The sequence below is a fragment of the Sarcophilus harrisii genome, chromosome 5, assembly GCF_902635505.1.
Source record: "Sarcophilus harrisii chromosome 5, mSarHar1.11, whole genome shotgun sequence".
Taxonomy (NCBI): Eukaryota; Metazoa; Chordata; class Mammalia; order Dasyuromorphia; family Dasyuridae; genus Sarcophilus; species Sarcophilus harrisii.
In genome coordinates, this window is record NC_045430.1 from 195,280,603 (window position 1) to 195,305,183 (window position 24,581).

Consider the following 24,581-nt stretch of genomic DNA (forward strand, 5'->3'; position numbering starts at 1 on the left):
TACTGTTTTTTAATACTTTGTGATCACTGGTAACTAAATAGAAATAGATGCCATTTCTTACATCTACACTAGCTTTTCTTTTCTTGCTCACACTTAACTTACAATAAAGTCAAGTCAGTACACACCCCTTTTAAGTGCCAGCCACATTGTTGAGTACTGGGGTTACAAAAATGGACAAAACAGCTTATGCTCTCTAGCTGAGCATCTAATGGTAAAGTTCACTTATAAAAAATGTTACACAAGTGAGATACAGATAGGATAAATTGGAGATAATATCAGAAGGAAGCATTATTATTAAGGGGCCAGGAAAGGCTTCTTGCATCAAGTAAGATTTTAGCTAAGAATTAAAGTAAGTCAGAGAAGCCAGGACATTAATATGAGGAAAATAGGATTATAGGATTGGGAAACAGACGATGAAAATATATGGATTCAAGATGTGGAGTCTCTATTTTAAGGGACAGCAAGAAGGTTATTATGAGGTAGGAAAATGCCAGGTTATAAAGAGCTTTAAAAACCAAAGAGAGAAATTTATATTTCATCCTTTAGATAATAGAGAACCACTGAGGTTTATTGAATGAGGAAAGACAAATAGATTTGATCTCATTAAATATAATCTGTAAGTCCATCCATCTGAAACATCTCCATTTTGGGCACAGGAAAATAAATGGGCAGTTTTATTGACAGTGATGGAGCGACTTTTCCAAGTTGTCACCCCGCAGAAGTGCATTCTGGCATTTTGATGTGAATCGTTAAATTGAGGATAGATCTGATACAAGATGAAATATTCACAGGTCATTAGAAAAGACTGTTGTGCTTTCACCCTTAGTCCACCTGAAGATAACACCCATGAGTCAGGCTTTACTACTCACCCAGCTTGTTGAAAATTAAAAGAACCTTAAAAGAGAAATGAGGGGAAAAACAGAGCCATCAGTTATTAATGAAATACATGAAGTTGGTGATAATCTGGTTCCAAGAATTGAGTCTGACCTGAGTGATGGGAAGGTAAAGAAACTGATTAGCCCCAACAGTGCATTATTCTTAGTGCTGATATAATCATTGTTGAAGGGGTCACTGCTTCCAGGTGCTAGACCAGAAGATATACTTATAAAATATGATATTCAGAAAAATATCTGTCACAAAGGCAAGCTGGGAAGTCATAAAGCATAGCAGGATTATTCAGTCTCGGGCATAACCCAAGCAGAAATAGGATGCCAGCTTCCATTTCTGAGTCGCTTGAGCAACAGAGTAACAGCAATTCTTCAACAGAAGATTTCACAGAAAAAATAGCAACCTTTGAAAAATCTTCTACAGATTTCTTCTCTTTCTCCAGCAATCTATCAAAAGAATGAGCAATCCATCCCTGTAATAGTGCACTGCTGCCTCAGTGAACCACTTAAAGATATTATGAGCTGTCTGTTTGAATACTGGAAAATAAAAATGTCAAGCTGCTCTAATCTCAAGGCCATTGAATTCTTAAGTCCTCTGACAAGTGTATGTGGTGAATAGATGAACATAATAGTAAAGAGATGATTATAGAATAAAGTTGGTTCTTTCCACTCTAAAGAATACTTTGAATAGAGAATGGAAAAATCTACTTTTCTCTGTGGCCATCTTAATTCTGTGCAAAAGCAGTAGGATGGCACAGTGAATGGAAATTTGGAAATGTAATCTGAAAACCTGAGTTCAGATCTCATCTCCAATATGTCTGGGCTGTGTTAGCCTGAGCAAATCATTGAATCTCCCTCAGCTTCCTAATCTGTAACATGGCGATAATAAAAGCACCTACCTGCTGCAGTTGTTTTAAGGATAAAATTGATATTTGTAAAGTTTTTTTGTAAACCTTAAAGTTTTACATAAATGATAGCTATTGTTACAGTTATTACTATTGCTGTGCAATGACTTCTTAGCCTTTTTAATGGCTTGAACCAAGCCAGGTGAAGTAAATTTGTCTTTGGGACATGCAACTATTTATAAACAGGTTTCCTGTGTTCTGCTATACAGTGCTTTCATGCTAATCGATGACACTTTATTACATATAGCATTCCTTCCAGCTTGCCCTAATCTGATGTGTAAGATGTTCAAAAATCACCCATTCTGTTTCTACCTGAGACCATCCCTAATGAGGACTATTATTCCTTTTATGTAGATCATCTCAAAAATATGTTAGGAAGAAAATGATTTGATTAGTTGAGTAAAGTCATTCCCACTAAGATATGAATAGCTAAAAGGCTTAACGTTGCATTCAATATTTTTAAAGAATATATTGATAATCTCAGTGGATTTGCAATTTTTGCAATGTGTTAGAATGTGAATATATATATGTACTTATGCATGTGCATATATATGTATATTACATATACATATATGTGTATGTTTTTTGTATACTTTTTTTTCAACACAAATTATTTTGGAAGCAAAATATTTGAACTGATTGGGTTACTCATCAATGGAACTGAACAAATTCTTTCATATAAAGAAAATGTGATATTATTTTGCCATATATAAATGTAAAATACTAGAATTCAGAGAAATATAAGAGGACTTGTATGATCTTGCAGAATGGAGGAATCAGAATCAGAAAATATCAATAAACTCAATTAGGACAACAATATAAACAAAAGAAAGAATGAAATGAGACAATATACTTTGTTCTTTTGTTAAGAAATGGAAACTCTGTGTGTGTGTGTGTGTGTGTGTGTGTGTATGATGTGAGATATTGTTGCTGGGTGTATTAGTTATTGTTTTTCTCTGTTACAAGGAAATATTAATTGGGTTTGAAATCCATGTTGATATATGATGCAAAAACAAGGAATCATTAATAGTTTAATACTTTGGAAAAAGAAATCCATCATGAAAACTCTGTCTAGGATATCTCTAAAAAGGACCCACTTTTGACAACTTCTCTCCTCTCTTGCCATGTTTTTAACTGAAACACAGAAGTGAAACTGGTAGCAAAAGTGAGGTAAGCAAGATTGACTTAGGTTAAAAACTGGCTCATACCCAATCACAGCAATCCACTGAATAAAAAGGAAGCTATCAGGATTGTTCTTCATTTTCTACCCTAACTTTTACTTTGTTAATACATTAGGGTTCTATTACTATTTGCATAAGGTTGAAATAGACGCAAAGAAGTAGAAAGAAGACTTAAAAAGAAGATAATGAAGGAAAAAAGTGTAATACTATTAAGAGACAGGGGCAGATATACTCCAGACAAGGGATGACATATATCCTTTCTCTGCAGATGATAAAGTGTTGACTAATAAGGAAAGGCTCTAGGGAGGGCTTCAGGGAGAATCATTCCAGGGATTATATTAAATGAAATATAGACAATAATATTCAATCATCAAAAGAAAACATATATTGCCTTTATATGAATATGAATCTGGTGATGAAATGGACAAAAGACTGGTCCTCTCATCCCTGGATCAAAGGGCCTCAGGCTTATAGGAAAATGTTGCTTAAACTAAATTAAGGGAAGTGTTTTTTTTATGTTCAGACGGAATACTTGCCTAACAATGTCAGACATCCTGTAAGCTCCCCAGCGACCCCCTTCTCAAGCAAGAAGTTGAGTCACTCTTGTAACCGCAAGGCAGAACAAGAATTGTTTATAAGCCTGTCTCTACCTGGGTTTGAGGTAGTACTCTACTGAGAGTCCATCCCGGCCGATAAATAAACAATAAATTATTTCTAAATTGCAAACACCTTGGCTGTCCTTAATTTTATTGCCTGGGCTATTTTATTTGGAGGTCCCACCAAGCTAAGCCTTTGGCTCAGTCTGACGGCCAGTCCCTCTCCCTGGAGAGCAAAAGAGGTTATGGATCCTAAGGGGTGGCCACCAAGAGATGTTCCTCGGCCCCAGTTTCCAGAAATCTCTTTCTGGGGACCAGGAGAGTGAGTGAGACCCAAATTTTTGAATTCAATTCGAAATTGTCACAGAGGATCCTAAAAGCCAGTTCTGGTTAATAAGATTTTGAGGGGCCCCTGCAGCTGCCTAACTATCCAGCAGCCACCTGTCTGGTTTGGTGAGTACTTCTGTATCTGGAGTAAGTGGGGTAAGCTGGATGCAGCACTAAAGCCCCCTTGCCGACCTTTACAGCATGCTGTGTGATGGTCCTGGGTGTCTAAATCTGGACACATCTGGTCTGATCTGATTCTGAGTGCCTTTTGGGGGCACGCTTCTAGTTATATGTGTTCTGTGTGATTTGTCTGTCTGTTTTGTTAATTTAAGAGCTCTCTTAAGTTTTAAGAAAAATGATTAAGAAATTTGGGAATTGGTTATTTGAAAATTTGCTTGTGATTTTAAATTTTTTAACCTGCTGTACTAATTTGTAAGTAAACGGAACTTGGCCATTTTAAACTAAGAGGGAAGTTTTTCCCTTAAAGCAGTTTTTAGAAGTTGCTAGAGTAGATGGCAATAAAACCTTATCTGATTGAAACTCAGGAAGAAAAAAAATGATTAGGAACTTTGGCATGATTCTGAAAATTGTGAGAAATAATTTTGCTATAGCCTTTGCATGCTAGATCTGTTTATTCTGAGACTAAGATCTTGGAATTTGTTTAAATATTGGTACCTTTATTACTAAAGAACAAAAAAAAAAAAAAAAAAAAAAGGAGCCTGATTTAGTTAAAGAGCAATACAATTCAAGCTCTGCCTGGACAGATAGGAGAAAGGTCACACAAACATTCAGGCAGAGAAAAAAAAAGTTTGGTTTGGTTCAGTTTATTAACATTGTAAGTTATGTTTTATGGAGTTATCTAGCTATTCACTATACTGTGAATCTTAAAAGTTTTGAAGAGAACTGGAAAGAAGAATGCAGGTGATTTATGAAGGATTGGTTTGTAGGAACAATTAAAGGTTTTCATGGTTTTAGGAAGTAAGAGAAAGGTTTTTGGCAGCAGGAAGAAGAGGTGGGGGAGAGAGAAATGGGAAGAGGATCTTTTGTCTTCAAAGATAAAGATTCAATTCACCCACCGCCTACTGCTTCCTGTTACTTTAGCAGTGGAGCATCTAGTTAGGAAAGTTGTTGGAGATTGTTTAAGTATGTAGCATGAAAGAAGGAGAAAGTTGGGAATCTGGTAGACTTGGTAAGAAACTGATGGGCTACCTCTTGAGAAGAATTCCTGTCTAAGACATTGAGTGGGAAATCTGAGGAAATTTTTGTCTAAGAGTGCAGGAGTGGGGGAAGGGTGGCCACATGGAATCCTCTCCTCCCCTCACCTCCCTAAGTGTGTTCCAGCCATTTTTTTTTGTTTTGTTTTTTAAATCAAGTTACTGCTAGTGCAGCAAACTGATTTAAAGGGACAGGCTTACTTTTAGGTTAATTGACTGAATATTTGTTTCTTGATACATAATGGTTTTTTTGTTTGGGGAATATGGTCATAAATGTGATCCATACATTGGTAGGATTATTTCTAAAATTTTAAAGAATCTTTCAGATTCTCTTAAGTGTTATTTGGACATTCTATATAAATGTTAACTGATTGTATTGGGTCATCGTGAGATTATTTAAAGGGCCTCTGAAAATAATAGTTTTTTTCTTTGTCATTTTGAAAATGTTTCTGTTATGGACAATATGCAATTTGGGATATTTTTCTATGTATTGGGTATTTTAAAAGCAAACTGATTTGTATATATAATGTTCTACTTGGATAATTGTTTAAGTTGTGAACTTATTGGGACAAATTTCTTACTATTATCACTACAAAGTTATGGTAAAGATTTGTTTAGGATTTACCAGAAATTTGATTAATGGAACCTGTTATTGGAGATAAAATTTCTTGGGCTTTTAGTTAATTAATTAATGCTTTATGGGAGTTTTAAAGCTTTAAAGCAGTCTTGTGGACCAATCTTTTATCTCAGACTGTTCTAACCTTTATTTCTTAGATTTGTGTCAAATCACAGATATAGACTTGCTTCTGGGACCTTGATCAGCTTTGATTGTCAGCATGGCTCAACCACCCTCTGCATGGACTGAGAGCCACCGACCATCTTCGTCAGGATGCAGTTTTGACTAAGAAGCTTTGTCCCCTCACACCTGATGGACTGATATGGCAGACTGTGGGAATGGTTGATGTTAAACCTTGACTGGGTCATCTGTTACTGTGTGTTTCGAATTTGGGATGGGAGTTGTTAAAATTATTTAGCTGTTATGTTTGAGGGATTTTTAGGAAATGCTACTGTACTAGTCTGTTAGGTATAGAGATTTTGATTCGCTCTTGGGATTTATGTGTGGAATGGCCATTTGATAATTCCTTTCCATGAAAAAAAAGGGAGGAAGAGATAGAACATTGGGGAAACTGGTATATTTTTCTAAAAATACCTGAAAGAATAGGAACCCCTTATTCTGTCAGAATTGCCCTGGTGGATTCAGTTCTTGGGATTATTTTTTTTTTTAGAAACAACCAGAAATCAGACACCTGTCTGGGGACTGGCAGTCTCTCTGATTTGTTTTTCCAGTCCTGTAACCCCAGCTCGTTAATTAGTATTTCAGCAATCTCAAAGGATCTTGTAGTTTGATATCAGGCATCTAAAAGTTTGGGGTTTGCCTGCTGTGATGGTCTAACTGTGCATAACTGCTCTGCAATCTGATCCTTTCTGCAGCCCTGTCTGTTCCTCTGGGTGGGGACCAGGTGAAGCTACTCCAAGCCTCACCCCTCTCCCATGAAGAGAGTTGCCCCTCTGAAGGGGCCTTGAGCTCTTGAGCCCTGTTGCTGTGTAAGCAGAGACTGAGTTAAGTGCTCAAATGACTGCATACCACCTAACTCACAGTGAACTGTCCATCTCAAACTGAGATAGTGCCCCAACTGCAGAGGATCTGACATGCTTGTAATAGGGAGCCTTTGTACTGCTGTTAACTTTGGGGTTATCAGGGAGAGACTCGTCCTTGCACTTTTTTCTTTTCTGATTTTATTTTGGTTTATTCGCTTCACATAGGATTCAGAAAAGAGAGTGTGGAATGCTGTGCCACAGTCCTCTTTAATTGTCCTGACTCAGTTTCCCTAATTGATTCTGTCTCAGTTTCCCTAAATTGTTCTGATTCAGTTTCCTTAACTGTTCTGCCTCAATCCCATTAGTTGCAAAACACCACTCTGGTTCATTAAGAATGAGGGCCACTTGCTCTAAGATTATAAATTGTTAATGTGACTCAGGATAAGGGAGAGTTCAGACTTCCTGGCTCCTATCAGAATGTCTAGTGTCTCCCACCATCCTGTCAGAACCAGATTGCTGTTCCCAGTCTCAAGGCAGTCCGCCCCTGCCTTGGTCTAACTCACATTCACCACTGGATACTTTGAGAATAGAGTCCTGTCCAGTCAATCAAACTCTCCAATTAATAGGTTGTTGGGAGCTCTCTGATCTCTATCTTGCCTCAGTTTCTCCAGCCTTACATTTGCCTTCTTAGTTCTCAGGTTGATGCAGACTCTAGAGAGTGTCATCACCCATTTAGAAAAATCAGTGGACTCCCTAGCGGAGATTGTCAAGTTGGTCAGGGGTCATTAGGGAATCGCTGGCTTCCTTGCATAAGTGGTTGGATAACTGGGAGCCCAATTATAAGACTTCAATGTCCTGGTATCAGTCACTCTAATTGCAGGTCCAGTCCTCTTGTTCCTTCTCATCTTCTTCATAGCTCCCTGCGTAATTATAGACCCTGAAACTTTTCACCCTCAAGATGATTTATTTCCTATTGGCCTCAGATGACTCACAACTATAAACATTAAAAAGCGGGGAGTGAAATGGACAAAAGACTGGCCCCCTCATCCTTGGGTGAAGGGGCCTAGACTTATAGGAAAATGTTGCTTAAACTAAATTAAGGGGAGTGTTATGTTCAGACAGAATGCTTGCCTAACAATGTCAGATATCCTGTATGTTCCCCAGCATCCCCCTTCTTGAGCAAAAAGTTGAGTCACTGTTGTAACTGCAAGGCAGAACAAGAATTGCTTATAAGTCTGTCTCTACTTGGGTTCTAGGCGGTACTCTACTGAGAGTCCGTCCCTGCTGGTAAATAAACAATAAATGATTTCTGAATTGCAAACACCTTGGCTATCCTGAATTTCATTGCTTGGGCCATTTCAGTGAAAATATGCGATGATAAGAAGCTGGAGCAGTGCTGGTGGCTAAAGAGATCCTTTGTCCATGGCTTATGGATCCCACATGGACAAACACTTATTAGGGACAAACAGCTACCTGACAGTGGATAGAACACCAGACCTGAAATCAGGAAGATGAGTTCAAATGTGACCTCAGTTACTTACTATTGATCAATTCATCTAACCTCTGTGTGACTCAGTTATCGCATCTATAAATTGCAAATAATGATATCATCTTCATCCCAGTAATATTGTGAGATAATAATTGTAAAGAATTTAGCACAATTTCTGGCACATACTAAATGCTAGATAAATATTCACTTTTATTATTAAGACAACATCTCGGATCATCTGTTTTCTAGAGACTTTAAAGTTATGACTGAGATAATGGCCTTGAGAACAGCCATTTTACTTACTAGATGAATGTAGCGCAAAGTATGATGGTACCTTCGACCCTGGTCAGTATTGCAATTCTAGTGAAACATATATTTTTTTTAAAAATAGAACTTTCAATTGAATCTTGTTCACTTTAAAATCAAACTATTTTTGGAACACAGAAGTTAATTAAGGGTTTTTAATATTTTCTTTAAAAATCCATAAATAATTTTGTCATATTTGATCATTTTAATCATGATTTTTCCATTTGAATGTATACTTTTAATTATTATTTTTAGAATTTTTAAATCTCTATAACTTTTCAACTACATTAAATACAACCATTACTAAATTAATAGAATATGGTACACAAATGAGCTTGTTTTAGAAGAAAAGTTAGAGCTCATTTCATAAAACCACAGAATATCAGAGTGGGAAGAAATCAGATTAGCAAATCCAACCTCCAATTGAACAAGAACCCTTTCTACCATGTACTTGATAGGGGAACATTCATCCCTCCCTTTAGCATATTCAAAAGTTAAAAAAATAAATAAAATGCTATCTAAAATCCTTATTTTTCTTTGCATTAAAGATTTTATTAGAGTTTCAATCCTCTTACTTGATTAACTTGGATCTCTATCCTTGGTCTTTTAAAATTCAGACAAATATCATTTTATTTTGATTGCTTATTCATTTTTAAACACTTATATTCTCCTTTATCCTAATTAAGTCCATTTATCTTAATTATATTTATTTTATCTTAATATATATTAATATATCTCATTTTTATCCTAACCAGCCTTTTGCTTTTCAATATGGCAATGTAAGATTATGTCCATTTTTTTTTTCAGGAATAACATCATAGGAAGCACAATTTTGTAGAAACTGTTTCTGAATCCTTCAATTAATCATCATATTGCTGGCTGATCAGTAGCAACCAATTTGTTGTCATCAATACTTTAAGACATTCATTCCTAAAGCCTCCAGGATAAACTTCAGAATTCAAAAAGTCTTAGTCATATTATACAACTAGGTTCCCTAAAGCTAAACACACCCTGAGGGATATATAAATTTTGAGAATCCTACTAGCCTAAGGTTCCAGTTTTTTAACTGCCTTAAGGAAGATTATTTGCAGCTTTTACTTCAATCTAAATTCTTATTCTTCCACCTCCTTTTCCCTCTTGCCTCACCCCCACTTTCCTCTTCCACTATTATTTTCATTCATTTAAAAATTGAAGGGTTCATTTCACCCATTTCCTATTGCCAATTGCAACTAACAGGGACTGAGCAATGGTAGACCCAAAGCATCCACTGGCATTAGGTATTCCTGAGTGTACATGCTATGGGGTTTCTATAAGCCCAGAATACTAGGCTTCTATTGGTCAGTCCCTAACCAATCCTCCTAACAATATCAGTAAAGTTCCCTTAGTCCCAGGGTCCTCTACAATGAAGTATCCTGTTCAGGAGGACATATTTCCAATTTCTCCCTTACAGTGTATGTCTGATAAAAGTGTACAACTCTAAATTTTTAAAGGCTTATTTTTACTCAAAGTATTTTATGGGATACATATGGAGATTTAACTCGACCAAAGAAAATCTAAAGGTGTCATTAGTGTCTTAAGAAATTTTTTTTTCTGGAAGTGAAAAAGAAATTAGACGGCAATTTTTCTTAATTCTTTCTTTTCAGTTGATTCTTCTTTTCTCTGAGTTGTTATGCCTGAATCAAATGAAATATTGCAGGTTTCAGAATTTCAGAAAATTCATTTTGCCAAAGTGGAATCATGCAAAAGTTTCTAGAAGAATTGAGAAAGTTTTCATTTCTTAGTTCTGCTAGAAACTTCTTTTCAGGAACTCCAGGGCTTCTAGGAGATACTTTCCAAGCTACTTCATAAATATTATTCCCCTCTATTTTATGCCATTGTGCAATTGTCCCTCATATAGTCTTTTTCATCCTACTTCTAGATTCGATGACTATGGTCCTTGGAAGTCCTCACTTAACTTTCATTCATTTTTATTCATTTCCTTTTGGTAATGAATTTACTAGCTTTTGGTTATTTCTTTAGTTTATTTGGTGAAACTCAACTTTATAACCTCATAGATTTAGAACCAGAAAGGATAAGCTATCTATTAAGCTATCTGAGTTGGATCAATTCAACTTCTTCTTCTAGATTATCTTGGGTGATTCATTTCTTAGATGTCCTTCCATCGCCTCATGCACCCAGAATGTTTTTCTTTCTATAATTAGAATCCTATTACAAAACATTACTAGTCAAACAAAATGCTCTTTACTATTTCATTATAACATCCTATTCAACAACCATATATTTTAAAAAGTTATGGTTGTACATAAGGAATAGAATATTGTTCTTATTCATTTCTTTTAATTGCAGTTTTCTCTGTAATAATTTTGGTTCATATCCAACCTCCTTCCTGGGGAACCTGGGGCTTTTTGTTAATTCACATATAGAAGTACCGTACAAACAAATTTATTTGCATACAAATTTACTCTTTGCTTCCACACTTGACTGTCCATGTCATAATTGTTTTCCACTGCCCTCTACTGCCCATGGACAATTTTAGATTCAGACCTCCTTTTCATCTCAAGAGGAAATCAAAGAACACAGTAAATTAGTAGAAAGAAAGACTACAATAAATTAACCCTTCACTAAAGAATTATTTTTATTCAACTTTTGTGTTCTTGGTACTATGCTAAGTGTTGCAGGGAATTATTATGTCATAGAGTCACAGTTTTAGAGCCAGAAAGGACCTTAGAAAGCTTTTGAGTTTAACATCCTTATTTTCCATATGAGAAAATGAATGACCAGAAAAATGATGTAAATTTTTTGGAGTGGGGTAGTGTAGGAAAGACATGCAAGAAGTAGCTGGGTAAGGAAGAATACAACAGAAATTCCAATCTTGTGACACCTTGGTCAGCATTCTTGTATTACAGTAGAATGAAGGACAATCACATCACTCCATCCAAGAAGTTAGCAATATAGTTAAAGAGAAAAGCTAAAAATGCATTTAAAAATATTCAGTTGACAAATATAATATACAATCAAATGCTAAATTAGGTTAATGAACAAAGGCTTCATTATTATCAAGAGAGGTTGTATAAATAAGAATAGAGGTAGCCAAGAACACTTCATGAAAGATGAAGGCTAGAGCAAGGTTTTAGTGAATGGATAGAACTTGTTTGAGTAACAAAAAGAAGTGAGTAGATGTCTCCACAAATGAAGGGAGTAGAAGCAAGAATTAGACTGATCAATTCTTGTACATAGTAGTTGCTCAATAAACATTTGGTGAATTAAATTGGGACAAAGTGTAGGATAGACTCAGGATATGGAAGACTGATATAAGAAAAAAAACATTTCTGAAGCTTTCATACTAAACCAGTTTTGAAGTGAATATATCTGTGTGTACTTCTGACTGTAGTTCATTCCAGAAAATAGAAGCCAGGGAATCCCCAGATCAAGTTTCTTTATGTAGCTTACAAAATTATCAGACAGATTATAAGTGTTTCTTGGTCATTAGCCTCTGATAGGATTACCTACTTTATTATAGGATTCTCATTTATTAGGCATACACACCAAATATATTAGAAATCAGTACTCTAAATAACTTTTTGGAAACTCACTTAACATTAGATATTTGCCATTAAATTGACAGCTTTTAATGATGTCTTTTGTGAATAATTGAAGCCCATTGCCAGTCTAACATGCTGACATACTTTAGGGTAAGTAAACCTGAGATAATTATAATTAGTTTTTGTATTTACTGCTTAGCACTATATCCTGCATGAGCTTTCTCAGTAGGGTATTTTTGTCAATAGGATCTCCATATGAGTTCTACTTTATATGGACCTTTTTGTAGTTTGTTGCCTATGCTGCTTCATTACTCAAATACCTACCACTGCTTTTAACTTCAGGTTTTTATTTGATCTCTTGAAGTTCAGAACCACTGAGCAATTATCTGTTAAGAATATCTGTGACTCATTCCTAAAGATACTGTGCTGTCATCAACTGGGACAGATTTCATTCCAGATGGTTGGGAGCTTTTGTCAGTTAATACAACCTGTCAATGTTGGCTTTATAGCTAAATGGTAAAGAAATAATTATCTTTCAATTTAAAAAATTCTACTTCATTTATTGGCCTTTCTTTGGCTCCTGGTGCATAATGGAAATGTTTTACTCTCAATCATTCCCAAGGGTGCTTCTAATTTTAATGTCATTAAGTAGTAGCATGTCAGTAGTGAGTGTATTTTAGGGGTCTGATATCTGTAATAACTACTAGAATTCACATATCATTACCAAATTCTAATTTAATCTAACATTCTCTAAGGCATATAGATTTTGAGTTAGAAGGGCCCTCAGAGACTACCACATTCTTCTCTTTCTTTTTTTCAGATGGGGAAACTGAGTCACAAAGGTAGTAAGTATCAGAAGATGATTTGGATCATTAATTATTCATTTGAAACCAAGTATGCTTTCTAGTGTACTACAATGTCTGCCTAAGTGAAATAGTGTGACTTCAGTTTGGGTACCATCCTAACTAACCTAACTAGCAAGGTTAATAGCCAGGGAAAATGATCAGACTGGAAGTAGAATGGCCTCCAAGGTCTGTAGCTGAAATGTATATTTGATGCTATAATATTAAAACATTTATTGACCTCTGTTGCATTACTCCTATGAGAACATCCTTTGTTTTCTACAACTGCTGAACTCACAAAACATAAAGTATTGCCTACAAGTTCTATTTCCCTTGTGCCACATTCCCCTTGTAGATTTTAAAAAGTTACACACAAACTATAGATTAAATACAATAATTAAAACAGCGATGGACTTGGGGTCAGAAGGCATGAGTTCAAATTCTAGTTCTACTCATTATTTATAAATAAACAATATTTTATTTCTTTATTCATTCCATTTCAGGGATCTCAGTTTCCTCATTTTTAAAATAAACAGGTTAGGAGAGATTATTTCAAGAGCTCTCAGGGATTTGGATTCTTTTGTTTGCTTTTAATTAAGTAAAAACCAAAGCAATACAGTAAAATATTCTCTTTTTGTAAATTTATGAACTTTTTGTCCAATTAATATATTGGTGATCAACAAGTTTCTGACCATGTGATAGTGGAATCTTTATAATTTGTGGTAATTTATATTATAAAGTACTTCTCCTTTGAGGTATTACTCTTTCCCAGCTTAGTGTTGAAACGGATGGAAAAAGTACTTTAATATAAAGAAAATAATTAAATGAACTGGTAAAAAGATTACTTCTTTCATAGATGAATAATTTGATGTCTGAAATGAAAAAGAAAATAACTGTGATTTAATAAAACCTACTAAAATATCTGTATTAAGAAACACTGTTTTCTGATAAGTTGTCATCAAGATGATTTAACAAGGAACAGGAAATGAAAAATATCTTAAATATGAGGATTTAAATTACTTCGTAAAAGACATAGGGTGATGCCAATTTTGTTTGCCAACAGCTTGATGGTTTAAAGGGTTTGAAAGGAACTAATTTTTTTAAGTTGAAAACTGGTGAAATTCAAATATAAAGAAACATGTGTCAAAAACACAGGCTGAGTAGGCTTCTTTGAAAAGTATATAATGATTGAAAAATTCAGGATATTATGGTCCTTCAATTCATTTGAATGCAACTATTTTAAGACGTAGGAGGATAAATCACATTCAATAAAAAAATGAAAAATGTTTGGAGATGATGGGATTATTAAATAAAGCCTTGACTTTGTTGCAGAGATTTGGTGAGTTTTTACCTCATAAATGAAAGTTTAGTCTCTGATTATCAGCAAGTTCTGATTAAAGTCATATGAATGAAGGTTAAAGAGGGATTGAAGTAACTTGTGTAGAGTGCATAAGGAGTAAGAAGTAACAGGAGGAGCCAAAACTTAAGCTCCTTTGGAGCTTTGTGAAAAAGTGTCAGGGCAGTCAGTCAACAGAAAGCTTTGCCTCTGAATTTGCCAACTGGCTAAATAGATACTGGAGATCATTGGAGGAGAATCTATCAGCTATTTTTCTTCTGTGCCATTTACAGTGAGTAAGATGCCATTTAATATACATATAGGACATTTACACGAATAAGATAAAAACTTTTCAAAAGTGTCGGTTCTTTTCTGTTGCTCTTCAATTTGGGAGGAAAAAGCAGAAATTGAAAAAACAAGCTCTACAGTAGCCTGAGAATTCTCCCCCCTTCCTTGCTCACCTTAACCCCCCCCAAAAAAAAAAGTTGATTGATTGATGCAACATCTTGGTAAATGACTAGTTGGCTGAGCTTATCTATAGTTTAAGAAAGACAGAAGACAAAAGAGAGAGAGTGTTGACATGAAGCCAGTAAAAAATGTTTCAAGTAGGGAGAGCATGAGTCTATTGTGAGGAACAGTAAGGAGGCTAATAACAATGGACCAGAACATGTCTGGGAGGAAGGTGTGAGAAGAATTGTTGTGAATGATCTTGAATCACTGGGATTTTGTATTTGATTCTGGAGGTGATCAAGAAGCATGAGAGTTTATTGAGTAAGGATGTGATGGAATCAAACCTAAATTTTAAGAAGATCACTTTAAGAGTTGATTCAAACATTCATGTAACTCAAGGAAAGGTTAGCATCCCTAGTGAAGACCTTATATTTGCTTAATCATCTCAAATCACTTCTAGGAACCCTGAACTAGAATAGGTGAAATCACAAGGGGATTAGATTATAGAATAAGAGGGATATTTTCCCAAAATGACAAACCATAGAATCATAGTGTTTAGATCTAAAAGAAACCTTATAATTCACTTGATTTATCCTCCAGTATTTTAGATGAAAATAGAGAGATGAAGTGAGGTGTATTTGGTGATTTTTTTTTCCCTTTGGGCTTAAATTTTTTGTTTTTTGGCTGAAGCAACTGGGGTTAAGTGACTTGTCCAGGATCACACAGCTGGGAAGTATTAAGTGTCTGAGATCAGATTTGAACTCAGGTCCTCCTGAATTCAGGGCTGGTGCTCTATACACATTTACTTTTCAACATAAATTGATTAATATTCTTTTTTTTAATATTTCAATTCCATGCAAATATTATATACTACTATGATTAGTATAAATGTTTGCATTCAGAGATAATAGGTCCAGAAACAGATTATAAAATGTATACTACATCATTTATATCATTTTTAGGCTACCTACATATGTTAATTTAAGTATCAGTTCTCTAAATGCGAGAACTTTGTCCAGTAGGCAGTAAATGCTAACCTTGGACACTATGTGAGTTTTCACCTTATTTCACCTAGAACCAGTCTTTCATGTGGCTCCATATCTCAGCCCTGCTTAGAACCCATATGAACCTAAGCCAGCCAACAAATAACACTGAGTCACATTTGTCTTTAAATTTGACAACATATTTTTCTCCAAAAAACAAAACAAAACAAAAAACAATAATATATGAAGTAAATAGTATTAGTATATTTCTTTGAAACATATCAATGGACATGTCATGTATTTTCTTCAACAATGAAATGCCAATCTCTCAATATCTCTTCATCCTGTGTAACTCTTGTCTATCTCTATGTTTGTATGTGTTTGTGCACATGTGTGCATGTTTGTACGTAGGTATAAAACTGAAGCAGATAGCAGCATGGACTGGAAACAAGAATCTAATAAGAGACACATTTGGAACAGAAAGACACGTGCACACAGCAATAAAATGAAGGGCTGTGCATTAGGATCTATTATGCTTCTGTTCAAGTGAAGAAGACAGAGGTGGCATTCTTGACCTCAGACAAATCAAAAGCAAAAATAGATCAAATTAAGAGGAATAATCAGGAAAATTATATTTTAGTAAAAGCTTTCATAGATATTGAAATAGAATAGAAAAAATTATAGAAAGTTTCTCTGATAAATGCCTGATTTCTCAAATACATAGCAAACAAAGACAAATTTATCAAAAATAAGAGCTATTCCTCAGTCTATAAATAGTCAAAGGAAATAAACAGGACATTTTTAGAAGAAGAAACTTAAGCTATCTGTAGTTATATGAAAAATATTCTAAACCAATATTAATTATAGAAAAGCAAATTAAAACATCTATTTAATGACAAATTCTGGAAGGAACAAGATATTTCCAAAGGACCATCCACCTCTGGGGGAAGGGGTAGTAACTGATAGAGTTTGAATGCATATTGAAGCATACAATTAAAAAAAATTTCTCTCTTTTTCTTTTTTAAAAATTTGTTCCATTTTTTTAATAACATGAATAATATAGAACCATATGAAATTGCTTGTCTTCTCAGTGGTTGGAGGAGAGATAAAAAGGAGGAAGAGAATTTGGAACTCAACATTTTAAAAACATTAAAAATGTTTTTCACATATTATTGGCAAACATGTTTTGTAAAACATCTACAAAAGAGATCAAAGTCCTTCACGAGAATTTCAGAGTTTACACATGATATGAAATGGAGGCAATAAAACTAACAAAAGGAGAATTCATAAACATTTGGAGATTGAAGTATGAATGATAACATACTGCAGGATTTTACAGCATAATTTTGGGGAATAATAATTGTTTTTATTAAAATGTATATGACAGGAGGTTCTCAAATAAGTCATTAAAGAGAAAACAGTAAGACACAAACAAGAGCTATTGCAGCAACACCAGGAGAAGGAAAAGAAAAGTGGTTTTTCTTATGGGATAGGTTAACTAAGTTCACTTAGCTCACTTACCCCTCAGGGTCCAGTGGATTTAGCAATAGACCTGGAGAAAGGAAGACCTGAATTCAAATGTGACCTCCTATTACTTGTATGCCACTGGCCAAATCAATTAATCATTCCTTTTCCCAGTTTCCTCAGCTCTAAAATGGTGATAATTACAGTTATCTCCTAGAGTTATTATAAAAACAAAAAGAGAAAATGCTTAGCAGTGTTATGTAAATATTGGTTATCATTAGGATCATTATTTCTAGTAGAAAGAACTTTAAAGACTATGTTCTTGTAGAGAATACTCAAAGCATGTTGTTAATCAATGGTCAAGCAGGAAGCAGACATTTTCTATGGCATAGATGTTACTGAATGGATCAGTAACATAGAAGCCTACCATAGCATATTACTCTAAAGTTTTAAGTTGTCCTGTGCATGTGAATTTTTTTCCCTCACATATTTCCATACTAGATTTGGAAAAACATGTGCCATTTTTCATTCACCACAGTTATAAAATAAATTGGTGGAAGAGTACAATCTAGATTTATACATGTATTGTGTTATATTTTATTATTTGTATATTAGCATTATATTATTTTATTATTATTAAATATTTGGTTATGTTAAACTATGTGTGTAATTATTGTAAGTAACCGATTGCATAAATAGGAAGCATATTGGGTAAGGACTCAGGGGCTAGAATGGAAAATGGAGTAAGTATATTTCTCTTAACAGGGATACACCTGAAAGTTTGAATGTAACCCTGTGGTGGTGTTCTGTCTCTGAAAACTTAGGATTTCTAGTGATTGAGCATGTTACAGGAGTGAGCCAAACCAAGAGATAGAGTATATATTTCACACAGTCACTGGTAGTGTAGACATTAAAATGGCATTAGAAGACATTCTTCTGTAATGGATCATTTATGGCAGGACTTTGTAAACACTTTTTGCCCAAGAAATTATTATATGATCCTGGGTATGTACTTATATAAAGTAGGCATACAAAGCAAACATTTAATGATAATAAATAAAATTTGCATTCAGTTATGGGACCTCATATGATATCACAACCCACAGTTTAAGAAGCTTGGATTTATGGAATTACTTTGTGGGGGCATCAAAATAGATCACTGACTTTATCATTGACATTTATTGGGTGTTTTCCTTTCTTTATATTAAAATATAAGTCCTTCAAATGAAAGGTCTATTTCACTTTTGTGTTTTCCCCTGACCACTAGAACAGTGCCAGACACATAGTAGGTACTTAAAAATACTTTTTGATTATTTAATTTCAGTATAAGGAATTTTATTTGAAGGGGTGTTAAAAGCAACAAATTTGCCCCCACAAATCAGATGCTTTTTTCCCAAGGTAATTAATTTTTATTAATTGTTTTATTTTTTCAATTAAAACTTTTTATATTTCTTTTTATTAATGATTTTAATTTTTCAAAACATGTGCATAGAAAAGTATTTAACATTAATCCTTGCAAAACTTTGTGTTCCAATTTTTCCTATCTTTACCTATCTTCTCCCCTAGATGGCAAGTGGTCCAATATATGTTAAACATGATAGTAATATATGTTAAATCCAATATATGCATACATATTTATATAATTATTTTGCTGCACAAGAAAAATCAAATCAGACCAGAAAAAATGAAAAAGAAAATAAAGTGCAAACAAACAACAACAAAAAGAATGAAAATGCTATACTGTGAACCACACTCAGCTCCCACAGTCTTTTCTATGGGAGCAAATGGCTCTCTTCATCACAAGATCACTGGAAATGATCTAATTCATCTAATTGTTGAAGAGAGCCACATCTATCAGAGTTGATGCTTTTTTTCAAAAACAACAAATAACCATAATAAGATTTTTTATTCTTTGTTGATTGCACCTAATTATGTGACTGGTAAGCAAATGTTGTTGTAAAGTAGTATTTTTTTTTAAGCACTCTGGCTTTTGTATAACTTCATCAAATAGGTCCTTCATGTGTATTTAGATTCTATTCATTAAAATTTTGTCAAGATGAGAAAGTAATCATATGGAATAGTAGACATTGACAATTTCTCCATAAAGAAAAAAATTTTGATAAAAATAGAGACAGGATTTTAAGGCATTTGCTAAACCTACTTCTTTAAGATGTCTTTGGAATCAATGTTTCAAAAAGTTGTTTTCTTTATCACAGATTTCCTCTTTGTATACTTGGATTATTACATCTATTCTTCCTTAGGTTGTTTAAAAGTCATTTCTACTTCCTCCTTTAGCACATCAAGTCCTGTGATTTTAGAATCCAAATGTAGTCACTCTGCTATCATTGATAAAGAAAGTTTGTTATGGAAATATTAATGGAGTTTTCCCATTTTTCCTATGTTCATGTACTATTTTTAGATTAATTCTTAAATAGTATTAGAATGATCTGATTTAATTGATTTTCTTGCTAAACTTTTAGTAACCTTTTTCATTATATTATGTTGTTATATTATTAAGAGCCATACTTTCATTAAGTTGCAAATAAATTTTGGGCTTCTGTTTTTGTTTTTGGTGAGAATTGTTTATATTGTTATAATGTGTTTTCTCTTGTCATGTGTCCTACTCATTGGTCATTAAACAAGGACCTCACATTTAGAGTATCAGTATTTAAATTAATATTTAGAGATAATCTGACAACTGAATCTTAACACCTATTTCTCTATTTTCTCTATCTTTTCATTCAGCTACTAGCACTGCAGAAGAAAAATTCAAAGAATTGGAAGCAATTTTGTATTTCTCTTTGTTTTATGGTTTAACATATTCAAGGAATTCATCACCACCTAGGCTAGGGATGATCCTATTTCTATTTAACTATCACAAACTCCAAAAAGCAGACTCAGTAAGCTGCTTATATAATACCCTACATTTTTATAAAACATGGTCGAAAATGGTCAAAGCTTCTGCTCTGATAGTGTAATCTGTAAGAAATTAGGGTTATTTCAATGCCATGGTGAGCCATTATAGTAGATCTTTGGAGAAATATAATTATTCTAATTTTATTCTAAAGTAAACTTAAACATATATTAAATGACATCCTCAGGGTCACACAGCTAATATGTACCAAACTCATCACTCCAACATCAATCTTTTATTTCTAAATCCATTACTTTTCTTACCATGCTACAGAATCTCTCATTTAATGTATTTGATCCATAGTTTCCTTATCTATACAATGAAGGAGCTGGCCTGTATCTAAATTCCCTCACAGCTAAAAGTTATTCTCTGTGCATCAATATTTCCTTTCTTCATCAGAATACGCTATAATATTAGGGTGAATTTGAAATAATTGATTGAGCTCAAAATGAAAGTGTCCTTGATTTGAAAGTCATATTTGGCAGTCATTCTATTTTTTTTTTCAAGCTACCTTGGTATACAAGCCATAAGGGACAATCAGTCAAGTGAACTATATTCCATAGTTCTTTATTATTAGATGGGGCATTTTTCTTCATGACACTTAAAGTTCTTTTAGTCCCATAGGAAGCATATGAAAATAATATGACTAAATGTTGCTAAATCTAACACCTGATTTAAATTCAAACTTTGAAGAGCACTGATATTTAGTCTTTCCACTCACCCTCTCACCCTCTTCAGTTTTAATCACAGTGTTCCCCTACTTGTCAATTGCAATTAAATTCAACAAATATTGATTGGGCATCTTTTTTATGCTTGCCACTCTAACACATGCTATGCTGAATACCAAAGAAGTAGAAAACATATTCCTGCCCTCAAGGGTCTAAATCTTATTGAAGAGGAAGTAACATACTGGCAACCTCAGATAACAAAAGGGTTTAGGAGAAGGAGAGTTTCATGTGAAACGGATTGAATAATATAGTAGAAAGATTTACTGGGTTAGGGAGATTGAGACCAAGGTGTAGCTGCACTACCAAGTTGCTGCATGACTTTAGAAAATTCACTTCACCTTTCTTAGATCTAAGTTTCCTTCTATGAAAAATGGAATAGGAGTGGTCCAAGATACTTTCTATCCCTAAAATTGCACAATCTACCAAATGGTCAGAGAGCATTTTTCAGAGAAGGGATCTCTGTAAAGGTTTTTCTGGAAAGCCCTGATAAACTAAGAGATGGAAGGAGAAAGACATTTTGGCTTCAGAGTAGAGTGAACAAATTACAATTACTACAAAAAGAACGCTTGAGAATCATTTGTTACTAGCTTTGTATTCTTTTTTGTTGTTTCCATTAAAAAACTACAACTTTACTAATCACTTGGTTCATTAAAGTAACTTTATTAAAACCACACTCCCCCTCAAAAAAAAACCCAACACTTAACTATAGACATGGCATGACTAAATCATTTTAATAGTATTTTTCTGATAAAAACTTTTTTTGAAGAAAGGGAGATTACCATAGCTAGTTAAAATTATTTAGAATTTTTTAAAATATTATAGCATTTTTATGTAACATTTTTATCACGATCCTTTCAAAGTACCATAATAATTTCTAAAATGAAATTATTTTTGCATGTTCCTACAGTAGGATTAACCTCAGATTCTTTTTTGCCTACTCAGTTTCTGCCACATATTCTACTTTGGGGTCTTAAACCTCTCCTTATCTGGGTTCTTGGTAGAAGTACTTTTTGCTCTTGCAATTCCTGATGATATTTTTTAAAAGATAGCTATGGAGTTTTTATTTCATTGTTTTCTTCCTAATGAATTTTGCACTTTTTTCTTGGGCAGCTAAGTAGGTATTATATAGTCAGAGCTGTCACTAGGCTGGACTTTGTCCCAGTATACCAATGTCTTAGAATAGAGATAGGATTTCTCTCCAGCCTACCATCTCCATGTGACTAAACAAATCCAAATGTCATATACACTAAGAATCCCTTCCATCTAAATGAATTTGACATAGCATTTCATGGGAGAAAGGGATTTAGTAAATTGGAACTTCCTTCAAGTCAGATAGCCCAGAACTTACCAAAATGACTATCATACCTCTTCATGGCATACAGAGGACCATAGGTTCCCAAGATTTTTCCATTTGAGCTCAAGTATTAGCAGCTCCTAAGCAACTGCTAAGTCTCCAAATATTGAGGCACAAGAGCAAGACTGAAAATAATTAAATTTAGATATGTTAGAAGTTTGGCCACAAGATTATGGGTTTTTTCTCCAGTAACTCCTAAACATAGTATTCTGGTTAGTGGAAGAAATGGAACCTGTTTTGGTAGAGTGAGAGCCTATTACAAGAAAATTATGAATCCTTGAAATCTTGAAGAAAGGCAATATAATGATTCTAGAAATTACTTGACTATGGTGATGAAACTGAAAGGAACTTGGGAAAGGTGCAGAAGTAATCCAGGTCAGGATGATTTTAACTTTAATTTTTAAACTTCTGAACTATAGTAAAATATATTAAGACAGGATGGAGAGACAAGGTTTTTGAAAAATACAAGTAACTATTGGCAGAGCTAAGATGGTGGAGAAGGCACACACGACTTTCTAAGCTCCTCTCATACCCTCACAACCAATTATTAAATTCAGCCTCAAAAATAGTGCTTAACTGGTAAAAACCCACAAAGGTTAGAAGTACAACAATTTACCAGCCAAAGATAATCTGGAAGATCGCCAGGGAAGGTTTGTCCTGAGGGTTGGAGCAGATCGGCACAAGCAGGGAGATAGGAGAGACTAGCATGTGGAGTGGACCCGGGCAGGGGGTGGCCTATGTGAATAGAAAAGTTATATAGACAGCTCTGCCATAGGCTGACTGCCCTGCCTTGATTACAAAGCAGACCAGCAGAGAAATTAAAGCCAAAAGTAGAGGATACTCTAAAAACGCCAGAACCTAACAGGATCTGGCTATACTCACCCCAAACTGGAAGTGACTCAGCACAGACAGATTAAAGGTAAAAGGCTGGAGCAGAATCTATTATGCTTCAGGTGAAAAGGGAGAACTTTCCACTAATGAAGAGGAAATTAGAACAATAATAAAAAGTTACTTTGCCCAACTTTATGCCAATAAATTTGATAACTTAAATGAAATGACTACTTCCAAAAATATAGGCTTTCCAGATTAACAGAGCAGGCTTAAATAGTCCGATTTTAGAAAAAGAAATAGAACAATCATCTCCTTAAGAAAAATCCCTAGCACCACATGGATTTACATGTGAATTCCACCAAACATTTAAAGAACAGTAACTCCAATGCTATGTAACCTATTTGAAAAAAATAGGGAATGAAGGAGTTCTACCAAATTCCCTTTATGACACAGACATGGTACTGATACCTAAACCAGGTGTTGAAAACAGAGGAAGAAAATTATAGACCAATCTCCCTAATGAATATTGATGCTAAAATCTTAAATAAGATATTAGCAAAAAGACTACAGAAAATCATCCCCAGGATAATACACCATGATCAAGTAGAATTTATATCAGGAATGCAGGGTTGGTTGAATATTAGGAAAACTATTAGTATAACTGACCATATTAATAACCAAATTAACAAAAAAAATGATCATCTCAATCGATGCAGAAAAAGCATTTGATAAAATTCAACATCCATTCAGATTAAAAAGTACTTAAGAGTATAGGAATACATGGACTTTTCCTTAAAATAATCAGTAGCATCTATTTAAAACCATCAGTAAGCATCATATGTAATGGAGATAAACTGATGCCATTCCCAATAAGATCAGGAGTGAAAGAAGGTTGCCCTCTACCACTATTACTATTCAATATTGCATTAGAAACGCTAGCTTTGGCAGTAAGAGTTGAGAAAGAGATTAAAGGAATTAGAGTAAGTAATGAGGAAACCAAACTATCGCTCTTTGCAGATGATATGATGGTATACTTAGAGAACCCTAAAAATTCTACTAAAAAGCTATTAGAAATAATCTACACCTTTAGCAAAGTTGCAGTATACAAAACAAACCCACATAAGTCATAGCATTCTTATATATCACTAACAAAATCCAACAGTTAGAGTTACAAAGAGAAATTCCATTTAAAGTAACTACTGATAGTATAAAATATTAGGAATCTATCTGCCAAGGGAAAATCAGAAACCATATGAGCAGAACTACAAAACACTTTCCACACAATTAAGTCTGATCTAACCAATTGGAAAAAATATTACATGCTCTTGGATAGGGTGAGCAAATATAATAAAGATGACAATGCTACCTAAACTAATCTATTTATTTAATGCTATACCAAACAGACTCCCCAAAAACTATTTTAATGACCTAGAAAAATAACAACAAAGTTCATATGGAAAAACAAAAGATCAAGAATTTCAAGGGAAATAATGAAAAAAAAATCAAATGAATATGGCCTAGCTGTACCAGATCTGAAATTATATTATAAAGCAGTGGTTACAAAACCATTTGGTATTGGCTAAGAAATAGAATAGCTGATCAGTGGAATAGGTCAAGTTCAAAGGACAAAACA